At 44.7% G+C, this 22,805-nt stretch overlaps 1 protein-coding gene across 1 annotated transcript in view; it reads right to left on the reverse strand.

Annotated features, from left to right (window-relative positions):
- Window positions 1-22,805, reverse strand: part of LOC144505369 (ran-binding protein 17-like) — a 1,005,849-nt gene that overhangs the window by 802,612 nt on the left and 180,432 nt on the right. The window lies entirely within an intron of this gene.

Below are 22,805 nucleotides of genomic sequence, written 5' to 3' on the forward strand. Positions count from 1 at the left end.
CCCGATGTTTCAAGGGCCGGTAAACCATCAGAATTCCCCATAGGGAGGCCCAGAGAACCCCGAAATGGTAGGACAGTACGTACAGATAACAGAAACTGCAGAGCAGGAACCTATAGTTAACGTTAGAGTAGGAGGGATCGAGGTCCCCATGATGATAGACACCGGCGCCACATGTACGTGCATGCAAACGAAGTATGCGGATCACTTACCATTGTCAAACCAGTTTGTAAAAACTGTGGGGTTCTCGGGGAAAGTAACATTAGCTCGAATGACGACGCCGGTGCCTGTTACCATTGGAAATAAGACAACCCATGTACCTATTTTAGTATGTGATAAAACTCCTTTAAATCTATTGGGAAGGGATGCAATCCTAGGTTTAGGACTGAAATTAGAATGCACTGAACAAGGAATTGATTTGATGGGAATGTATCCACTTGAAATACCAGGAAAGGAAGGGGTTAATGTATATTGGTTGGGAGATATAGAGGAACAAGTTAAAAAACAGATATGGGAAGTTTGGGGAAAGCTTATAAACACTTGGGTTCCACAAGCCAAATGGCCAAGAACAGAATTACACAGTACAATGATATTTGATGAAGGGCAGGAACCTGAGATACAGGAGAAATGGGAAAGGGAGGCGGGACGAGAACAGGAAATAAAGTCAGGAAGTATTTTAATCGGACTAGAGGGAGTAGCCCTCACAATTGTTAGGAATGAATGGGTTAACAAATGGTTCTCTGTATCTGGGGCGGAGCCACATGTCACATTGAAAGTGAATCCGGGATACAGATCAAAAGACCTAGGACCAATGGTGTTGAGAGCACAAGATTTAGAATTTGTCCAGACAGACAATGTAGATATTTGGACGTCCAGCAATGGACAAATGACGAAAATAATTTTGGATGTTAAAATGCTTGGGAAACCGAAGCAGATAACAATAGGAGTGCAAATCGAGAAACAGGAACTGGAGTGGAGAGAGAGGTTAGAGCAGGATTTGAACTCCCTCCCGCAGGAGTTGTGGTCCAGACAGGACACGGATGTAGGGAGGGTCAAAAACGCTAATCCAGTTGAAGTCAGATTAAAGATAGGACGTCAGGGGCCGTATAGGCCGCAATACCCAATCAAGATAGAAGCAATTGAAGGAATTAGAGGGACAATTAAGGGATTGATAGAAGCAGGGGTATTAAAAGAAACCCGGAGCAGGTGTAATACACCGCTACTACCAGTGAAAAAGGCGGACGGAGAAAAATGGAGATTGGTGCATGATCTAAGGGCAATTAATGAGGTAGTGGAAGATATGCCAGCAGAGGTTCCAAACCCTTATACCTTGATGACAAATATACCACCTGAAAGTAGATGGTTTACTGTAATAGACCTATGTTCGGCATTTTTTAGTGTGCCACTAGCTCAAGAAAGTCAGTATCTCTTTGCATTTACGTACGAGGGGAAACAATACACATACAATAGGATGCCCCAAGGATTTAAACATTCCCCACATGTATTCAATCAGGTGTTGAGAGCAGATTTAGAAGGAATACAGTTGGAAGGAACACTGATACAATATGTGGATGATTTATTATTATGCACAGGAACACAAGAACAGTGCAGGAAGGATAGTTTAAAACTATTGGAAAGACTAGCAGAAGGGGGCCATAAAGTTTCCAGGAAAAAGCTGCAGCTGTGCCAGAAAAAGGTAGAATACTTGGGAAGAGAAATATCAGCAGGACAGAAGGAGATAGCTTCACAGCAAATAGAAGCAGTACTAAAAGTTCCGAAACCACAGATGGTGGGACAAATGATGACATTTTTGGGAATGACAGGATTCAGTTCAGAATGGGTGGAAAGCTATGCCGAAAAAACGCAGGCACTACGAAAGATAATGAAGGAGGCAGGGTGTGACGAATTAAAAGCCAAACTAACATGGGATAAAGATGCTTCAGACGCATTTGAGAATATAAAGAGAGAAATGGCACAGGCACCAGCCTTGGCTTTACCGACCTATGACAAGCCCTTTGACTTATTTGTGAGTAACAGAGAAGCCGGATTTGCTACAGCAATGTTAATGCAGGAAAATTGCAAGGGTAGACGAAGGCAGGCTGTAGCATATTACAGTACCAAGCTAGACGACGTAGCAATGGGATACCCTCCGTGCTATCAAGGCCTGGCAGCAGCTTGGTGGGCGTACGAAAAGGCAGCCATGGTCACAATGGGATATCCGATAAACATACATGTATACCATAAGGTAGCTGAATTGATTGAGCAAGGAAAATTTGTGCTGACACCTGCTAGGATCCATCATTATCGAATGCTAACTACATTTCCAGATATCACGATAATAAAGTGCAACAGAGTAAATCCAGCTGATTACATGCCATTACCTCATGAGGGAGAAGAACATGAATGCTTAAGAGAAGCAAAAACATTTATGAAACTGAGAAAAGATTTAAGAGCAGAGGGACTAGTGACAGAAGGGAAAAGGATACTGTATGTAGATGGCTCATGTTACAGGGATCACTTAGGAAACCCGCAGGCTATGCCATAGTTGAACAGAAAGGGGAAACACTTGAAGTCATAGAAGCAGAGAAATGTGAACAGCCCTGTTCAGCCCAACTGGCAGAACTTAAAGCATTGACCAGAGCATGTGAGCTAGCAAACGGGGAAGCATTGGAAATTTATACTGATTCGGCCTATGCCCACGGGGTCTGCCACCTGTTCGGGGCAATATGGAAGCAAAGGGGATTTATGAAAAGCGGAGGAGGACCAATACAACACGAAGGTCAAATCAGGGCTTTAATAAGGGCCATGATGGGTCCAAGGGAATTAGCCATAATTAAGTGTCAGGCGCATAAAAAGGGAGCAGACAGCGTCACACAGGGAAACACCAAAGCCGACAAGGCAGCTAAAGAAGCGTCAGGATGCATTGAGGCTACGATAGCCCCAGTAGAAATAGCAAGGCCGCACCCAGGGCCAGGTACGGGGGATATCGAACCTCAGATCACATTAGAGGATGTAGCACAGTTACAGGAGGAAACCTCTGTAGCTGAAAAGACAATGTGGAAAGATAGAGGAGCACTACAGGGACAACAGGACAGGATATGGAGAAATGGGGAGGGATTGGTCATAGCACCCACATCATTACTAACCGTACTAATTAGTGAAGCGCATGGAGTGGACCACTGTGCAAGAGGAGAAGTGGCGAGAAAGATCAAGAAGGAAGGATTCTGGTCACCATACCTGCAAAACTCGATTGACTACATACTAAGTCAGTGTGAGGTGTGTGCTCAGAATAACATCAGGAAGGGCATTACTGCCCCAATAGGGCATATACCCATTCCTGAAGGACCATTTAAACATCTATGCATGGACTATGTGGATATGGGAAAGGTGGTGAGGGGGAAAAGATACATGTTAGTGATTATTGATAGATTCAGCAGATGGATAGAAGCAACGCCATCCAAAGATCAAGGATCTGGAACGGTGATTAACTTCCTGTCAAAAGAAATTATCCCAAGATTTGGTATACCCACGCAATTAAGTTCAGACAATGGATCTGCTTTTATAGGAAGGGCACTGAGAGAGACACTCTCGGCACTCCGAATAAAGCAGAAGTTTGGATGCGTATATCACCCTCAATCCCAAGGAATGGTGGAGAGAGCAAACGGGACCCTTAAGGCTAAAATAAGCAAAATTTGCAGTGAAACAGGGAAAAACTGGATAGATGCTCTGCCATTGGCTCTAATGCAATACAGGAGTCAGGAAAACAGAATCACACATTTGAGCCCACATGAAATGATGACAGGAAGAGTAATGCCGGTACCCAAGATCAGGGGATCAGGAGGTCCTACGCTAGAATGTTTAGATCAAAGCACAAAAGAATATATACAACAATTAACTGTTATACATAGAACTATATTTGAACAGGAAAAAGCCAAGGAGGAGGAGAATCCGGTAACAGAACATCAGATCAAGCCTGGAGATCGAGTATACATCAGAAAGTTCCGGAGACGTTGGAACGAACCGAGACGAGAAGGACCGTTTGAAGTCACCAAAGTGTCTCCCACGGCTTTGCAAGTAGAAGGCAGTACACTGTGGTATCACTTAAACCATTGTACCAGAACGGTACCAGGGGTGGGGGAGAGAAGGGAAATTGAAGAAGTACACAGAGTGGATAGAGGTGATAGCGAGGAAGAAATAGAAATACACGGGGAGAATCGTGGGGAGGAGGAACAGGGCCAAGGAAGAACAAAAAGAATAGAGGATGATGAAAGTAGTTCTGTACATGAGCTGGCTGATGATACAAATGCCCAGCCTGAGCCTATTAGTCAAGGTGCCGAGGGAGGTGAGGACAGGGAAGGGGCCCCATTCCCCACCTGGGACTTGGAAACTATTTCCCTTAGGACTTCAGTGACCCATAGAAAAGGAGAATGGGATACAGAAGACATAAGGGTGCAGAATCAGGAAGATAGAGTATTAAGACGAATAAAACGTGAACGATTAGTGAGCACAAATACTATTTGGGAAAAAGCGCAGAAAAACAAATGGTGGAAATGGGCTGAGTATACAGGTCAGAGAAACAGTGATGGGAAAGAGTGTGTAGTATGTGCATCAGAGAAACCTAACACCCAAGTAACTGATATACCATGGGGATCAGGAGACTGTAGAACCAGGAAACAAAGCTGGAGAAAGGAAAATTGCCGTCCATATACCACATATATACGGTATCATATGATAGGGAATCGGAACTACTCGTATGAGAAGATAAACTGTTCCGGATCCGCATGTGATAACCTTTGTAAAGGTGAGCCGCCGTTGTGTCAATACCACTGCATCCTGTTTGCTGGGGTAAAAAAGGGCATCTACAACTTGACCCACAGATGTCCAAAGTGGCCAAAAACGGCAGTGGACGCGGTCCCAAAGGAATGGAGTGTAGAGCCCAACTTACAAATCCAAGATTGCTATTGGAAGGAAAGTAGCACAGGAAGTAGTGTGGGAAATTACACAGGAAAGTGTGAAAGGATTTGGAATATAACCGATGCTCTTAATCTGATCCTCTCAGGAGGGGGATGGGCACCCCCTCCTTATGTGTTAGACTATCAAGAAAATCAACTGGCCGATCTCTGGTGGCTTTGTGGCCCGGAGAAAGGGCTATTGGCAAAATTACCACAGAATTGGAAAGGACTATGTGCTCGAGTTATGCTTGCCCAGAGCATTGTGATACTACCGGTGGAAAGAAAAATTAAATCACAAAAAGTTAAGAGGGCATATACCCCTGACCCTACGATAAAATTGGACGCAATCGGACAGCCCCGCGGCATCCCAAATGAGTTCAAAGCTAGGAACGAAATAGCTGCAGGGTTTGAATCCCTCTTTGTTTGGATCACACCCAGCAAGAATACTGAGTGGATCAATTACATCTATTATAATCAGCAGAGGTTTATTAATTATACGAATGATGCCCTGGAGGCCTTAGGAGAGCAGTTGGATGCGACCAGCAAAATGGCGTGGCAAAACCGACAGGCGTTAGATTGGCTCCTGGCAGAGAAAGGAGGGGTGTGTGTTATGTTTGGGGATCAGTGCTGCACATTTATCCCTAATAACACTAATCCAGAGGGGTCATTTACACAAGCCATGAATAAGTTAAGAAATCTTAAGAAAGAAGTGAAAGAAAATGCTGGGTTTGGGCATGAGGTATGGAGTTGGCTGGACAGAATATTAGGAAGATGGGGGGCGTGGTTTGCCAAAGCTGGAGCTGTAGCAATCGCAACAATAATCATTCTGGGATTGATATTTTGTTGTTTTTTACCCGCCCTGAGATCCTTCCTTACCAGAGTGGCAGCGCGGCAGATGGTGACGCGGGTGATAAGCAGCTCACGCTCGAGAGAAAAAACAGAGGAATGGGAAAATCTTGAGCCGCCCCCGCTGAGTGGATTCACAATGACCTTGGTCGAAGTTGAAACTCGTCACTCTGTAAAATAACTACAATAGTGGAAGATCACCTTGTGGAAACAACAGCACCTTGCTGAAGTCCGCACGAAACCAGGAGAACTTAGTCTGTACACAGGAATCAGTCTTTTTCCCTTCCCTAGACAAGAGTGGGAAGGTTTTTGGCTGATGACTGTCAGGGGCAGGCAATCTGGAGGAGCAACCCAAAAATCAGAACCGGGATAGACAAATTATGATAAAGTTAGAATAGGGACACTGATCCCTGACCAAAATATTCGGCTCCTCCACATCGCCTGCAAAGAGTGATTAAAATAAAATACAAATGGGATTGAGCGAGGGGATTATTTGAGCTTGGTAATTGGGATGAGGCTAGGGAATAGCCTCAAAGGGGGGACTTGTAAGGGAAATTGTACTGGATATTGTATGAGTTTAGTATGAAATTCAGATTCACTTGTAAGGGAAATTGTACTGGATATTGTATGAGTTTAGTATGGAATTCAGATTCATAGGTTTTAGTGAAATAATAAAGCAGATTTAGATAAGTAGTGAAAATGGATATGTAACCTAAAGTAACTTCGTGTGACCTAATATAATCAAGTGTAGTCGATATGATCAAAGTGGAGGAACTAGAGAAGTAATATAGCAATCACTAATTAAGGAAAGCAGACAATAGTCACTTAAGAAAACAAGGAAGACTGCTCGGTGGTTCAACTTAATAGTGGACCATAAACCAGCAGAGAGAATGTCTTTTCTGCTAAACACATTAGTGGACCATAAATCAGCAGGGGGATGTCTTTTCTTCTAAACACATTCGCCTTAGCTTACAAAACCACGATTATTGTACAAACAGAAAAGTTCAGATAAGAGCAAGAGTTATAACCACCATGGTTTAAGAAACGAAGAGATATAACAGGGAACGACCAAATGCAAAGAAAACAGATAAAGGGTCAACTAAAATTAATGGTGGCCAAAGAAAGATAGGGCTGTAGGGTAAGATTACAACCAAGGACAGGCTGTAAAAGGGAGATAAGGATCTTGAGATAGGAGGCTGAAATGTACATAAAAGATTGTAAGCCCAAGGGCTCTTTGGAGTGTTCCGGACGTTCCCGACTTTATCTCTTGTGCTGAGAAATAAAGTCTATTGCTTGGAAGATCGCTGCTCAGACTCTCTGTTTTAATTGATGTGAATAAATTGTCGTCCTGGGGAACCACGACACCCCCACAACTGGCACTAGCAGTGGAAGACAGCTGAGGGCATCAGTGTTGGCTATTTGTGACCTTGGCCAGTGTTCAAATGTGTATTCATAGGCTGACAAGTGCCCAGTGCTGAAACCTGGCCGATGCAATGACAGAATGGCTTTATCCTCATTGAAAAGACCTAGCAGTGGCTTAGGGTCCATACCGTACACCACAAATAGCCCTTTTTTTTTACCTGCACGCAACCCTTCTCAGCTTCTGAACAGGTTCTTGACACTTATGCAATAGGTCTCTCAGACCTATCATCTATTCCATGTGATAAAACTGCCCCAATGCCATATGGGAAGGCATCATATGTTAGCACTAATTCTTAGACGGGTCAAAATGTACCAAAAGGAACAATTAATGCAATAATTGTTTAACTTTGTTAAATGCTTCTCTCTATGCAAGGCCATCTCTAGTGTTTCTTCAATAACACGTGTAAAGGAGCGAATTGTGTTGACACACTTGGCAGGAACCGCCTGCAATAGTTAACCATCCCCATTAATGATTTAAGCTGTTTTTTAAGGTGTTTCTTGGGGCCAGTGCCTCCTTTGTTGTCCATAACTTGTCCACCATGGGATGCAATCTCTGGGCATTGGCACGAGGTAGCAAGGTCGAGGTAAGCTACTTCGCTGGCCTGGAAAGTACACTTTTACCTTTTTAGGCAAAGTTCTGCCTCCTGAAACTTTCTCAGTCTTTCTCCTATATTGCCCAAATGTTCATCTTCAGTTGCGCAAGTAATCAGTCAAAGATCCAAATGTACTATGACACATAGAACCATAGAAAATTACAGCTCAGAAACAGGCCTTTTGGCCCTTCTTGTCTGTGCCGAAACATTTTTTGCCTAGTCCCACTGACCTGCACTTGGACCATATCCCTCCACACCCCTCTCATCCATGAACCCATCCAAGTTTTTCTTAAATGTTAAAAGTTTACCACTTTATCCGGCAGCTCATTCCACACTCCCACCACTCTCTGCGTGAAGAAGCCCCCCCTAATATTCCCTTTAAACTTTTCTCCTTTCACCCTTAACCCATGCCCTCTGGTTTTTTTCTCCCCTAGCCTCAGCGGAAAAAGCCTGCTTGCATTCACTCTATCTATACCCATCAAAATCTTATACACCTCTATCAAATCTCCCCTCAATCTTCTACGCTCCAGGGAATAAAGTCCCAACCGATTCAATCTCTCTCTGTAACTCAGCTTCTCAAGTCCCGGCAACATCCATTGTGAACCTTCTCTGCACTCTTTCAACCTTATTTACATTCTTCCTGTAACTAGGTGACCAAAACTGTACACAATACTCCAAATTCGGCCTCACTAATGCCTTATATAACCTTACCATAACACTCCAACTTTTATACTCGATACTCCGATTTATAAAGGCCAATGTACCAAAGGCACTCTTTACGACCCTATCCACCTGTGACGTCACTTTTAGGGAATTCTGTACCTGTACATGGCAGGCCCTGCAATAAACTCTCCATTGTTCTTTACAAGATGGCGCAAGCTGATGAAATTTCAAAGGACAAGCATGTATATTGGTATAATCCTTAATGTGTTAATAGTCACGTAGTCTGTGGTAGCATTATCTAACTCCAGTTGTTGGTATGCATGGCTCATATCTAATTTGGTATATGATTGTCTTCCAGCCAGTCTTGCATATACCCCTCTATTTTAGAGATAGGGTATTTGTCCAGTTTAACTTCCTGGTTTACTGTTAAATTATCGTGTCCGCAGATGCAGACTGTTTCATCTGATTTTACCAGTTGCCTTGCTGGTTAAGGAGAAAATTAGTGCAATAGTGAAGAGAGATATTAGCTTTGACGATGTGAAATTGTTCCCAGGAGCAGGCTGAGGGTAAGAGAGTTGGTTTTCTGGCTTTAATTAATTAATTTATTTTTTCAGTTAATTTTGGGATTAAAATCTGAGGTTTTTTTCAAAACCGGAAGTAGGGCCAGGAGAGGCCTGGGGAAGTTTTTGGAGGGTTTAAAAAGGGCTTACCTTGGAGGTTCAGCTTCATTGTTCCCAGGAGCAGGCTGAGGGTGAGAGAGTTGGTTTTCTGACTTTAATTAATTATTTATTTTTTCAGTTAATTTTGGGTTTAAAATCGGAGGTTTTTTTCAAAACCGGAAGTCGGGCCAGGAGAGGCCTGGGGAAGTTTTTGGAGGGTTTAAAAGCGCACCAAAGTATACAGCGGGCAGCATCGTAGCAGGCAGCAGAGTGAGTGGGAAGTTGAGTGAGCTGTCAGGGCTTTGGCTCACAGGGCTTGGACGAGCAGGGGTGAGTTTTTGTTTCCTTACATTCTTATTAACTTTTCACTGTCTTACTTGACATAAAGTGTCCAGTATGAGTGTGAAACCAGTGTGTTGTTCCCAGTGTAGGATGTGGGAGGTCCTGGAGGCATCTGGCCTCCCGGACATCCATATTTGTGAGGGGTGTGTCGAGCTGCGGTTCCTGAGGGACCGTGTTAGGGAGCTGGAACTGCAGCTCGAGGATCTTAGGCTGATGAGGGAGAATGAGGAGGTGATAGACAAGAGCTATCATCAGGTGGTCACACCAGGGCCACGGGAGGAGGCCAAGTGGGTGACGGCCAGGAAGGGTAAGGCTTGGGTGGTTGAGAGCACCCCGGTGGATTTGCCCCTGCACAACAAGTACTCCTGCTTGAGTACTGCTGGGGGGGACAGCCCGCCTGGGGGAAGCAGCAGTGGCCGTGTCTCCGGAGTGGAGTCCAGCCCTGTAACTCAGAGGGCTAAGGAAAAGAGGAGGAAGGCGGTATTAATCGGGGACTCGATGGTGAAGGGGACAGACAGGCGTTTCTGCGGAGGTAGGCGGGAGTCTCGCATGGTGGTCTGCCTCCCTGGGGCCGGGATCCAGGATGTCGCTAGTCGCGTCCCGGAAATCCTGAGGTGGGAGGGAGAGGAGCCTGAGGTAGCGGTACATATTGGTACCGCTGATGTGGGTAGGAAGGGAGAAGGGGTCATGAAAAGGGAGTACAGGGAATTAGGGAGACAGCTGAGAAAGAGGAAAGCAAAGGTAGTAATCTCAGGATTACTGCCTGTGCCACGGGAAGGTGAGGGCAGGAATGGAGTGAGGTGGAAGATGAATGTGTGGCTGAGGGACTGGTGCAGGGGGCAGGGATTCAGGTTCCTGGACCATTGGGACCTCTTTAGGGGCAGGGGTGATCTGCATACAAAAAACGGGTGGAACTTGAATCACAGGGGGACCAATATCCTGGCCGGTAGGTTGGCTTAGGCTACTGGGGAGAATTTAAACTAGATAGGTTGTGGGGAGGGGAGCTAGAAGAGTTGACTAGGATCAAGGAACTAATTGATGGGGGGGAGGATGCAGGGGTAAGGGGAATTACAAAATTAATGGTAGAGGAGAGGGTGCAAGTGAATGAAGGTGGTAATTTAGATAAGGGAGTAGAGGGAGAAGGTGTTCGCGACTCATCAAAGCGGGTCCAGATAAAAGCTGGAATAAGGACACTTTGCCTGAATGCACGAAGCATTCGGAACAAGGTAAATGAGTTGATGGTGCAAATTAGCACAAGTGGGTACGATCTAGTGGCCATTACAGAAACGTGGCTGAAAGGTGACCAGGACTGGGAGATGATTATCGCGCTATTAATAAGAGATAATATCAGGGTAGTACTGAGGGATGACATAGGCTCTGAGGAACAAAACGTGGAATCATTATGGGTAGAGATGAGGAATAGTAGAGGGAGAAAGACACTAGTAGGTGTGGTATATAGGCCCCCAAATAATAATGTTCAGGTAGGGAGGGCTATAAACAAGCAGATAAGGGATGCGTGTAAAAACGGAACGGCAATAATCATGGGGGACTTCAACATGCACATTGACTGGCAGACTCAAGTCGGTAAGGGTGGAATGGAGGAAGAGTTCTTAGAATGCTGTCGGGATAGTTTCCTTGAACAGCATGTTACGGAACCGACGAGGGAACGAGCTATTTTGGATCTGGTATTGTGTAACGAGGTAGGTAGAATTAAGGATCTTATTGTGAAGGACCCTCTTGGGTCGAGTGACCACAATATGGTCGAATTTCTGATTCAGATGGAAGAGGAGAAAGTTTGGTCCCAAACCAGTGTCCTCTGTTTGAACAGAGGGAAATATGATAGGATGAGGGATGAATTGGCTAAGGTAGACTGGGAGAGCAGGCTGGCAGGTAGGATAGCTGAGGAACAGTGGAGGATTTTTAAGGAGATCCTTTTCAGTTCTCAGCAAAAATATATTCCAGCAAAAAACAAGGATTGTAAGAAAAGGGAGAACCAGCCGTGGATAACGAAGGAAATAAAGGAGAGTATTAAAATAAAAACAGCTGCATACAGAGTGGCCAAAAATAGTGGAGAAACAAGTGATTGGGAAAAATTTAAGAAACAACAAAGAGAGACTAAGAAAGCGATAAAGAAAGGAAGGATAGACTACGAAGCTAGGCTAGCAATTAATATAAAAAATGATAGTAAAAGTTTTAATAAATATATAAAAAGGAATAGAGTGGCTAGAGTGAATGTTGGACCCTTGGAGGACGAGAGGGGGGAGTTAATAGTGGGAAATGAGGATATGGCTGAGTCTTTAAATAAGTTTTTTGTGTCGGTCTTCACGGTGGAGGACACAAATAGTTTGCCAAATATTAACGATAGAGGGTTGGCAGCAGGAGAAATACTTAATACAATTAATGTTACCAGAGAGGCAGTGCTGGGTAGACTAATGGGACTGAAGGTGGACAAGTCCCCGGGTCCGGATGGAATGCATCCCAGGGTATTGAAAGAAATATCAGAGGTAATAGTGGATGCGTTAGTGATTATTTATCAAAACTCGTTGCATTCTGGGGTAGTGCCGGTTGATTGGAAAACGGCTAATGTTACGCCGCTGTTTAAAAAAGGAAGGAGACAAAAGGCGGGTAACTATAGGCCGGTCAGCTTAACGTCTGTAGTAGGGAAAATGCTGGAATCCATTATTAAAGAGGAGATAGCAGGGCATCTGGATAGAAATGGTTCGATCAATCAGACGCAGCATGGATTCATGAGGGGAAAGTCGTGCTTGACGAACATGTTGGATTTTTATGAAGATGTGACTAGGGCGATTGATGGAGGAGAACCGGTGAATGCGGTGTTTTTGGATTTCCAAAAGGCGTTTGATAAGGTGCCCCATAAAAGGCTGCTGAAGAAGATTAGGGCACACGGAGTTGGGGGTAGTGTGTTAAAGTGGATTGGGGACTGGCTATCCGACAGGAAGCAGAGTCGGAATAAATGGGTGTTTTTCCGGTTGGAGGAAGGTAACTAGTGGCGTGCCGCAGGGATCGGTACTCGGGCCGCAACTATTTACCATTTATATAGATGATCTGGAGGAGGGGACGGAGTGTAGGGTAACGAAGTTTGCAGACGACACAAAGATAAGTGGAAAAGTGAATCGTGTGGAGGACGGAGAAGATCTGCAGAGAGATTTGGACAGGCTGAGTGAGTGGGCGAGGATATGGCAAATGGAGTATAACGTTGAGAAATGCGAGGTTATACACTTTGGAGGAAATAATAACAAATGGGATTACTATCTCAATGGAAACAAATTAAAACATGCTACCGTGCAAAGGGACCTGGGGGTCCTTGTGCATGAGACGCAAAAGCCCAGTCTGCAGGTACAACAGGTGATCAAGAAGGCAAATGGGATGTTGGCCTATATTGCGAGGGGGATAGAACATAAAAGCAGGGATGTCTTGATGCACCTGTACAGGGCATTGGTGAGGCCGCAGCTGGAATACTGTGTGCAGTATTGGTCCCCTTATATGAGGAAGGATATATTGGCATTGGAGGGAGTGCAGAGAAGTTTCACCAGGTTGATACCGGAGATGAGGGGTTTGGATTATGAGGAGAGGCTGAGGAGATTGGGTTTGTACTCGTTGGAGTTTAGAAGGATGAGGGGGGATCTTATGGAGACTTATAAGATAATGCAGGGGCTGGATAGGGTGGAGGCGGAGAGATTCTTTCCACTTAGTAAGGAAGTTAAAACTCGAGGACACAGCCTCAAAATAAAGGGGGGTCGGTTTAAGACAGAGTTGAGGAGGAACTTCTTCTCCCAGAGGGTGGTGAATCTCTGGAATTCTCTGCCCACTGAGGTGGTGGAGGCTACCTCGCTGAATATGTTTAAAGCGCGGATGGATGGATTCCTGATCGGTAAGGGAATTAAGGGTTATGGGGATCAGGCGGGTAAGTGGTACTGATCCACGTCATATCAGCCATGATCTTATTGAATGGCGGGGCAGGCTCGAGGGGCTAGATGGCCTACTCCTGCTCCTATTTCTTATGTTCTTATGAAATATGTATGGGTGGAGCTGAGAAACACCAAGGGGCAAAAAAACGTTAGTGGGAGTTGTATATAAACCCCAAACTGTTGTGGTGATGTTGGGAATGGCATTAAACAGGAAATTAGAGACTTGAATTGTAAAGGAATACTTGTAATTATTGGTGACTTTAAACTACATATAGACTGGGCAAATCAAATTAGTTACAAAACCATAGAGGAGGAGGAATTTCTGAAGTGTATACGGTATGGTTTTCTAGACCAATATGTTGGGAAGCCAATTAGAGAACAGGCCATCCTGGACTGAGTATTGTCTAAGAAAAAGGAATAAGTGGCAATTTAGTTGTGCAAGACCTCCTAGGGATGAGCGGCCATAATATAACAGAATTTTTCATCAAGATGGAAAGTGACATAGTTGATTCTGAGAGAAGGGCCCTGAACCATAATAAAGGAAACTATGATGATCTGAGGCACAAGTTGGCTATGATGGATTGGGAAATGTTGCTTAAAGAGATGACGGTGAATAGGCAATGGCAAACATTCAAAAAGCGAATGGGTGAATTACAACAATTGTGTATTCCTGTCTGGCACAAAAGTAAGGTGGCAAAACCTGGGCTTCTCAGGGAAATTAGAGATGGTATTATCTCCAAGGAAGAGGCATATAAATTGGCCGGGAAAATACAGCACACTTGAGGACTGGAAGCAGTTTAGAATTCAGTAAAGGAAAACCAAAGGATTGAGTTGGAAGGGGAAAATAGAATACAAGAGTAAGCTTGCAGTGAAGCTAAAAACTGACTGTAAAAGGTATGTGAAGCGATAAAAGATTGCTAAAGGCAAATGTAAGTTCCTTACAGTCAGAAACAAGGCAATTTATAATGGGGAACAAAGAAATGGCTGACCAACTAAATACTATGATTATGTCTTCACAAAGGAGGACACAAATAACATACCAGAAATGTTGGGGAACACAGGCTTTAGCGAGAGGGAGTAACTGAAGAAAGTCAGTCTTAGTAGAGAAATGTTGTTGGGGAAATTGATGGGATTGAAGGTCGATAAATCGCCAGGGCCTGATTAATTATATCTCAGAGTATATAAGGAAGCGGCCCTAGAAATAATGGATGCATTGGTGGTCATCTTCCAAAATTCTATTGGCTCTGGAACAGTTCCTACATAGTTGAAGGTAGCTAATGTAACCCAACTATTTAAAAAAGGAGATAGACAGAAGGGTATTATAGGGCAGTCAGCCTGATGTCAGTAGTGCGGAAAATTCTAGAGTCCATTCTCAAAGATTTTATATAGCAAAGCACTTGGTGAACAGTGATAGAATTAGACAAAGTCAGCATGGATTTATGAAAGAGAAGTTCATGCTTGACAAATCTACTGGAATTCTTTGATGATGTAACTGGTAGTGTTATGAGGGGGAGTCAGTGGATGTGGTTTATTTGGACTTTCAGAAGGTTTTCGACAAAGCCCTGCAGAAGAGATTAGCATGTAAAATTAAAGCATATGGGATTGGGGGTAGTGTATTGAGATGGATAGAAAACTGGTTAGCAGACAAGAAACAAAGAGTAAAAATAAATGGGTCATTTTCCCAATGACAGGCAGTGACTAGTGGGGTATTACAGGGATCGGTACCGGGATAAATTAAAAGAGGGGAATGTGCAACACAGCCTGGGTGTCCTCGTTCATCAGTCGCTGAAGGTAAGCATGCAGGTACAGCAGCCGGTAAAGAAGGCCAATGGTATGTTGGCCTTCAGCGAGAGGATTTGTGTATAAGCGCAGGGATGCCTTGCTGTAATTATACAGGGTCTTGGTGAGACCACACCTGGAATACTGTTGTGCAGTGTTGGTCTCCTTACATAAGGAAGGATATTCTTGCTATGGAGGGAGTGTAAAGAAGGTTTACCAGACTGATTCCTGGGATGGTGGACTGATAAACAGGTTGAGTTGGTTGGGATTATATTTGCTGACGTTTAGAAGAATGTCGGTGGTGGGGGAGGGGGGAATCTCACACAAACCTATAAAATTCTAACAGGACGAGGCAGGGTAGATGCAGGAAAGATGCTATCGATGGTGGGGATGTCCAGAACCAGGGGTCATGGTCTTAGGAATAGGGGTAAGCATTTTAAGTCTGAGATGATGAGAAATTTCTTTACCTGGAGAGTGGTAAGCCTGTGGAATTCGCTACCACAAAAAGCAGTTGAAGCCAAAATATTGTATGTTTTCAAAAAGGAGTTAGATATAGCTCTTGGGGCAAAGGGGACCAAAAGATATGGGGAAAGGTGGTATCAAGTTACTGAGTTGGATGATCAGCCATGATCATAATGAATGGCGAGAAGGGCCAAATGGCCTACCCCTGCTCCTATTTTCTTTGTTTCAATGTTTCTACCACAGGCACTATGGGAGCTGCCCATTCTGCAAACTGAACAAGTTGGACAATACCAAGTTCTTCAAGCCTTTTTAGTGCAGACTTAACTTTCTCCAACAAAGCATAGGGCACAGGTCTAGCCCTGAAATATTTTGGGGTGGCTTCTGGGCCTACGTGAATTCTACGTGAATGCTTGCCTTTATGCCTTTAATTTTCCCAAGCTGATCCTGAAATATGTCCTGATACTTCTGAATTACTTCATGCAGGCCTCCTTATTTCCAACCAGATGAGCTTAATTTCCTGGAGCCAGTCATGGCCCATCAGGCTTGGTCCTTGGCCAGACACCACAATTAATGGAAGTTGGATGGATTGAAGCCCATACTCATGCTTATTTCAGTTGTCCCCACGATTTCAATGGCCTCCCTTGTGTTGGTCGCCAATCTAGTTGAGGTGTCCTTCAATCTGAGGCTGAACCCATTCTTGAAGATACCTTTAGGTCTGCTCCCCTACTGCTGTAGCAGATGCTCTTAATGGTCTCTCGTTGACCACTATAATAGGGGCTAACTTGCCTGTTTTCACATTATTCATCTGAAGAACATTCGGATTACTTGCAGAAAAATCTTCAATATGACATACTACTGCCAATCTGTCCACCCAATTGCAATTAGGCAGGCTCTGTTTATTTTTACATATGTGCCTCAACTGGCTCTTTCGGTGGCACACGAAACATTCTGCATCTCTGAATCTGCAAATCACTGGGGAGCAGTTTCCCCCACACATGTAACACTCTGATCCTGGTCAGCTGATTCATTCTCTTGAATCATCAAACTCTACCAGCTTCAGTATCTGTTTCCCAATTTAAACTGATGTCTTTACTTCTTGCGTCACTGTGGTCTGCTGTTTCCCGCCCTAACTGGTGAACAGCACCATTTTGCACATGCTGATGTTCCTGGGCACCCTTCTGAGTCAACTTTTTCAGTTCCATCAACTTGGGGCAGCACTGTGGACAGTGGTTAGCACTGCTGCCTCACAGTGCCAAGGACCCGGGTTCGATTCCCGGCTTGGGTCGTTGTCTGTGTGGAGTTTGCACATTCTCCCTGTGTCTGTGTAGGTTTCCTCCCACAGTCCAAAAGATGTACTGGTTAGGTGAATTGGTTCTTCCTTTGTTCTTTGGTTAGGGGGTTTTGGTTAAGTCGGGCAGCCTGGTCGGTGCAGGCTTGGAGGGCTGAAGGGCCTGTTCCTGTGCTGTAATTTTCTTTGTTCTTTGTTCTTATTACTTCGTCATTTACTCCACAAATCAATGGATCCTTCATCATCTCATTTGTTGTTGTCCCGAAGAGACAATGTTCTGCAATTTTCCTAAATCTTGCTATATATGCTCCAACGTTCTCCCCTGGGGCTCCCCCCACTGAATTAAATTTAAATTTAATTTAAGCGCTTGGGTGGTTGTACACTTTTACCAAATGTACGATTTCTGTAAAGAAGCTTGCATTGGGCCCATTTGGGGATGTTAGACAACAGATCAAATGATAGGTTTGGGTCCCACACATGCTAAGTAATAGTTCCTTCCTCTTTCCCTCCTCCTCAATTCACTGGCTTTGAAAAAATACTCTAAAAGCTCTACCCAATCCTCAGCAGAGGAGTCAAAGGGATCCACTCTTACAAATACAGTCTTCTTTGCAGTTCTTTTTTACTTCACAAGACGGACTTCAACTGCACCAGGTTCTATGCTGACAATGTGACAAGAACACTTGCTGCTTTTTACCTCATCACCAAATATAATAACTTGGCTCCACCAGTTATTAACGAAGAAAGAACATTTATTCACAGTAACAACTATATACAGAACTATGCAGGTTCGATGCTTGAAGTCATGCCACCAGAATCTAACTGCTGGGACAAGCCCAGACAAGTTGAAGTGAAGCCCCAACTCAGTTCCCGATTAGTTAGCCTGGGTCATGTGACCCTTTTAGAAGCTTGTCCTTCAAAGGCTCCAGACACCACAATTATTGTCTTTAAAGAAAATACAAGACTTGCATTGATGTAGCGCTTGACATTTCAAAGCAACTCACATACCAAGATTTATTTTAAATGGCAATGGTTGTTCTCATGCTGGCTGATTGTGACTAGAGGGATACCGTAAGGATCAATACTTGGGTCCCAGTTGTTTACAATATATATCAATGATTTGGATGTGGGGATCAAATGTAATATTTCCAACTTTGTGGCTGTCACAAAGCTAGGAAGCAATGTGTACTGTGAGGAAGATGCAAAGCAACGTGAAGAGGGTTTGTGCAGACTTAGTGGGCAGTATTTTACCATTTTTTGTCTAAGTGCTGAGCGGACTTGAAACTGGGAGAGTTTCAGATCTGCCATCTGGGCGTGTTTTTAGGCCCCCCCTCCCCCCCCCCCCATACACACTCTGCCTGCAAAATTCTGATCGAGCCTGTTGCTCGCTGTAAAAGCCTGTGGGTGGGGCTTAATGTGCCCAAAAGCCTGCAGAGGGAGGTAGTGCGCATGTCATCATAGAAATCATCATAGAAACCCTACAGTGCAGAAGGAGGCCATTCGGCCCATCGAGTCTGCACCAACCACAATCCCACCCAGACCCTACCCCCACATATTTACCCACTAATCCCTCTAACCTACGCATCTCAGGACACTAAGGGGCAATTTTTAACCTGGCCAATCAACCTAACCCGCACATCTTTGGACTGTGGGAGGAAACCGGAGCACCCGGAGGAAACCCACGCAGACACGAGGAGAATGTGCAAACTCCACACAGACAGTTACCCGAGCCGGGAATCGAACCCGGGACCCTGGAGCTGTGAAGCAGCAGTGCTAACCACTGTTGCAGGCCTCTGCTGCACATGCACATTAGCAGTAGCAGAGGTCTGACAGACAAAGAGGACCCTGCGGGTGCAGGCAGCCTGGAGCAGCTCCCCCTCCCCCCCGCAATCGCGAAGGCTCGCGGACCAAGATACAGCTCCCGCCGACCCCCCCCCCCCAACCACCGCCCAGACCGATTGCGGACTTGCTGCCCTCCCCCCATCGATCGCTGCAGACTGGCAGCGGGCCCCCTCCCCCCATTAGACCCACCCTGACACTGCCCAGTGGGCATTGCCCAGGTGCCAGGGTGGCACTGCCAGTCCGGCACTGCCCAAGGGGCACCTCTCCCCCTCCTTGCCCTCGGCCTCCCTGGGGTGCCTCAACGGCCTCTGGTTCCACCGGCGAGGCCAAATCAACTGCTCCCTGTTCATGGGGAGCATGTCTATTCCTTGCCAGCGAGAAGCTTTGCCGGTGAGATCATAAAGGTAGGCGAGCCCGGACGATTGAGCGCGGGGCTCGCTAATGACATGTAAATGCTTTTTAAAATAAATTCAAATACATTAACCTGCCTCTCGCCCATTTGCGGTGAGAGGCTGACTGCACCGGAAACCCAGCACTTGGAAAATGGCACTGGTTGCGAAAATCAGCGCCAATTGCACTAATCGCTTTACATCCCACTTTACCACTGCGTCGCGTCCAAAAACTGCCACAGCGCGATGGTTAAAATCGCCCAGAGTGAGTGCACAAGAATATGGCAGATGGAATATCATGTGGAAAAATGTGAGGTTATTCAGATGTCAAGCACGAGGATGATGTGTCCAACCTTTGGGATGTGTTGGAATGTTTAAAGGGAGATTGCTGCTGGCCACCTGCTCAATTCCAGTTAAATTGCTATTAAGCTTGTTGAAGATCTTATCAATAAGCTGGAAACAAATTGAATAAATTTTGCCATATTAACAACAGTAACAGCAAATGCTCTGAGGCGCGTCAGTGCACAGCGTTCGGGAGCACAACGGGGAGCCATTAACCATTGCGACTGTTGATGAAAAGTCCAGTATAGACACAGAACAGTCAAACTGAGATGGTCAAGTACTGTCACAAAGCTATCTTGCCTTGAGCACAAGGCTTGAATACCTGAGGAGTAAGCTTTTGGGCACTTGTGTGGATTGTGAAGCTGTTGGCCTATATGCATCTGCCTGCTCCAGTTCTCCAGGCAAGAGTAATGCTGCTGTTTGCATTTTGGAATCAGATGTCAGAAAGTCTCACCTCCACGCCACTCCATGCCAACCCCACTAATTGGGGTTGAACTCACCAATGAGTACCTTAAAAAGCATCTTGCACCACTAATGTTGACATGGCATGGGGTTGGGAGCAAGAAACGACCTGGCCATCAGATTCCTGACTTTGGATAAAAAGCTAACCAATTATGTTAAGAAGCTTTTCTTTACTCAAGGGGAAATAGAAAAAATTGAAAAAAACTCCCACAAAAAAGCTGTTGAAATTAGATCAACTGAGAAAGTCAAAATAAGGGTATTGGAAGTTATGGAACCAAGGCAGGTAGACGGAGTTATGTTCAGATCAACTATGGCGTTATCATCACTGAATCCCTTATCATCAACACCCTGACCAGAAATTGAACTGGACTAGCCATATGGCTACATGGTGACAATAGCAATGTAATTTTTAAAAATAAACATTTTTGGGTGTTGCCCCTTTGAGAGACCTTTGGAAGATGGTCAATTCAATTCTGAGGAGACAATATCTGATATTGTAACGCAAATACTTCAGTTTATAAGAATTTCCATCCAAAACTCGATAAATACCAAAAATGAAGACAGATTAGAAATGCATCTGTTCAAAAGAATTTAAATGTGGAACTTTTTAACACACCAAAAGTGGTGACTTTTCAATGGATGATTGATGATATTTGGTAGAAATTAGGCTGTTGTTCCATTTTGTTAAGTATTATATCTTTTATGTTTCTTATATGATGTAGAGGGAAGATCTTTTTTGTTTTGGACTCAAGCCCTAGCCCTGAAAATTATCTAGTTTTCTAAACCCTGCTTACTGTTTAAATTCTGTTACATAATTTAGAAAGATTACTTAACGAATATTGGTAGAGGATGAAGGTCATCATCAGTGAAGAAGGCTCCAGTTTCCTGAGAATAGGGCAGCACGGTAGCACAGTGGTTAGGGCGGCACGGTAGCACAGTGGTTAGGGCGGCACGGTAGCACAGTGGTTAGGGCGGCACGGTAGCACAGTGGTTAGCACTGCTGCTTCACAGCTCCAGGATCCCGGGTTCGATTCCCGGCTCGGGTCACTGTCTGTGTGGAGTTTGCACATTCTCCTCGTGTCTGCGTGGGTTTCCTCCGGGTACTCCGGTTTCCTCCCACAGTCCAAAGATGTGCGGGTTAGGTTGATTGGCCAGGTTAAAAATTGCCCCTTAGAGTCCTGAGATGCGTAGGTTAGAGGGATTAGCGGGTAAAAATATGTGTGGGGGTAGGGCCTGGGTGGGATTGTGGTCAGTGCAGACTCGATGGGCCGAATGGCCTCCTTCTGCACTGTAGGATTTCTATGAATAGGTTTTACAATTTTATTTCATATTTTCAGCATTTTTGACACTCCATTTTATTTCAGCATCTGTCAGAATCAAACATGCAATTCAAACTTTGAATCTGATGATTGTCATATAGATGCAAAAGGCAATTGTTTTGGCTTTGAGTCAAGGTTGTGAGTTCAAGACCTACTTCAGTTCAGAAACTTGAACAAATAATGCAAGCTGGCAATTTTGCGTCGTACTGAAGGAGTATAGCACCATTGGGACTGCTTTTTTTGGATGAGATTTTAATGTGAGGCCCCAACTGCCCCCTCAAATGGATACAAAATATCCCATGCACTATTGAAAACAATAACAAGAGCGTTTTCCTGATGCCAACACTTATCCTTCAGCTAACATCATCAAAACAACATTCGGTCTTTTATTTCAATGCTGCAAGTCTTATTGTGTATAAATTGGCTGCCACATTACAGAGCTAACTACTCTTCAAAAATAATTAATTGGCTGTGAGGTGCTCTTGGACATCCTGAATGTTAAAGGCACTTCTTTACCAATGATTTCCAAGTACTTGAAGCATAATTTTCACTTCCTTTTCCAAACATTAATTCCTACTTTACATAAGAACAAATGGCTGGAATATTTGCACCGTGCTTATTACAATAATATCCTTAAGAAACTGTACTTTTCCTGTACTGAGGATCATTTAGACTGAATCACAAAGAAGAACAAAGAACAAAGAAAATTACAGCACAGGAACAGGTCCTTTGGCCCTCCAAGCCTGCACCGACCACGCTGCCCGACTGAACTAAAGCCCACTACCCTTCCGGGGACCATATCCCTCTATTCCCATCCTATTCATGTATTTGTCAAGACGTCCCTTAAAAGTCACTATCGTATCTGCTTCCACAACCTCCCCTGGCAGCGAGTTCCAGGCACCCACCACCCTCTGTGTAAAAAACTTGCCTTATGCATCTCCTCTAAACCTTGCTCCTCGCACCTTCCTAGTAATTGACTCTTCCACCCTGGGAAAAAGCTTCTGATTATCCACTCTGTCCATGTCCCTCATAATCTTGTAGACTTCTATCAGGTCGACCCTCAACCTCCGTCGTTCCAGTGAGAACAAACCTCTCCCCATAGCTAATGCCCTCCATGCCAGGCAACACCCTAGTAAATCATATTCTTACCTATAATAGAAACATGGTAACAGGAATGCACGGCGGCACGGTAGCACAGTGGTTAGCACTGCTGCTTCACAGCTCCAGGGACCTGGGTTCGATTCCTGGCTTGGGCCACTGTCTGTGTGGAGTTTGCACATTCTCCTCGTGTCTGCATGGGTTTCCTCCGGGTGCTCCGTTTTCCTCCCACAGTCCAAAGATGTGCGGGTTAGGTTGATTGGCCATGCTAAAATTGCCCTTAGTGTCCTTGGATGCGTAAGTTAGACGGATTAGTGGGTAAATATGTAGGGATATGGGGGTAGGGCCTGGGTGGGATTGTGGTCGGTGCAGACTCGATGGGCCGAATGGCCTCTTTCTGTGCTGTAGGGTTTTTAAGATTTCT

Source organism: Mustelus asterias, chromosome 16 (genome assembly GCF_964213995.1).
Source record: "Mustelus asterias chromosome 16, sMusAst1.hap1.1, whole genome shotgun sequence".
Lineage (NCBI taxonomy): Eukaryota > Metazoa > Chordata > Chondrichthyes > Carcharhiniformes > Triakidae > Mustelus > Mustelus asterias.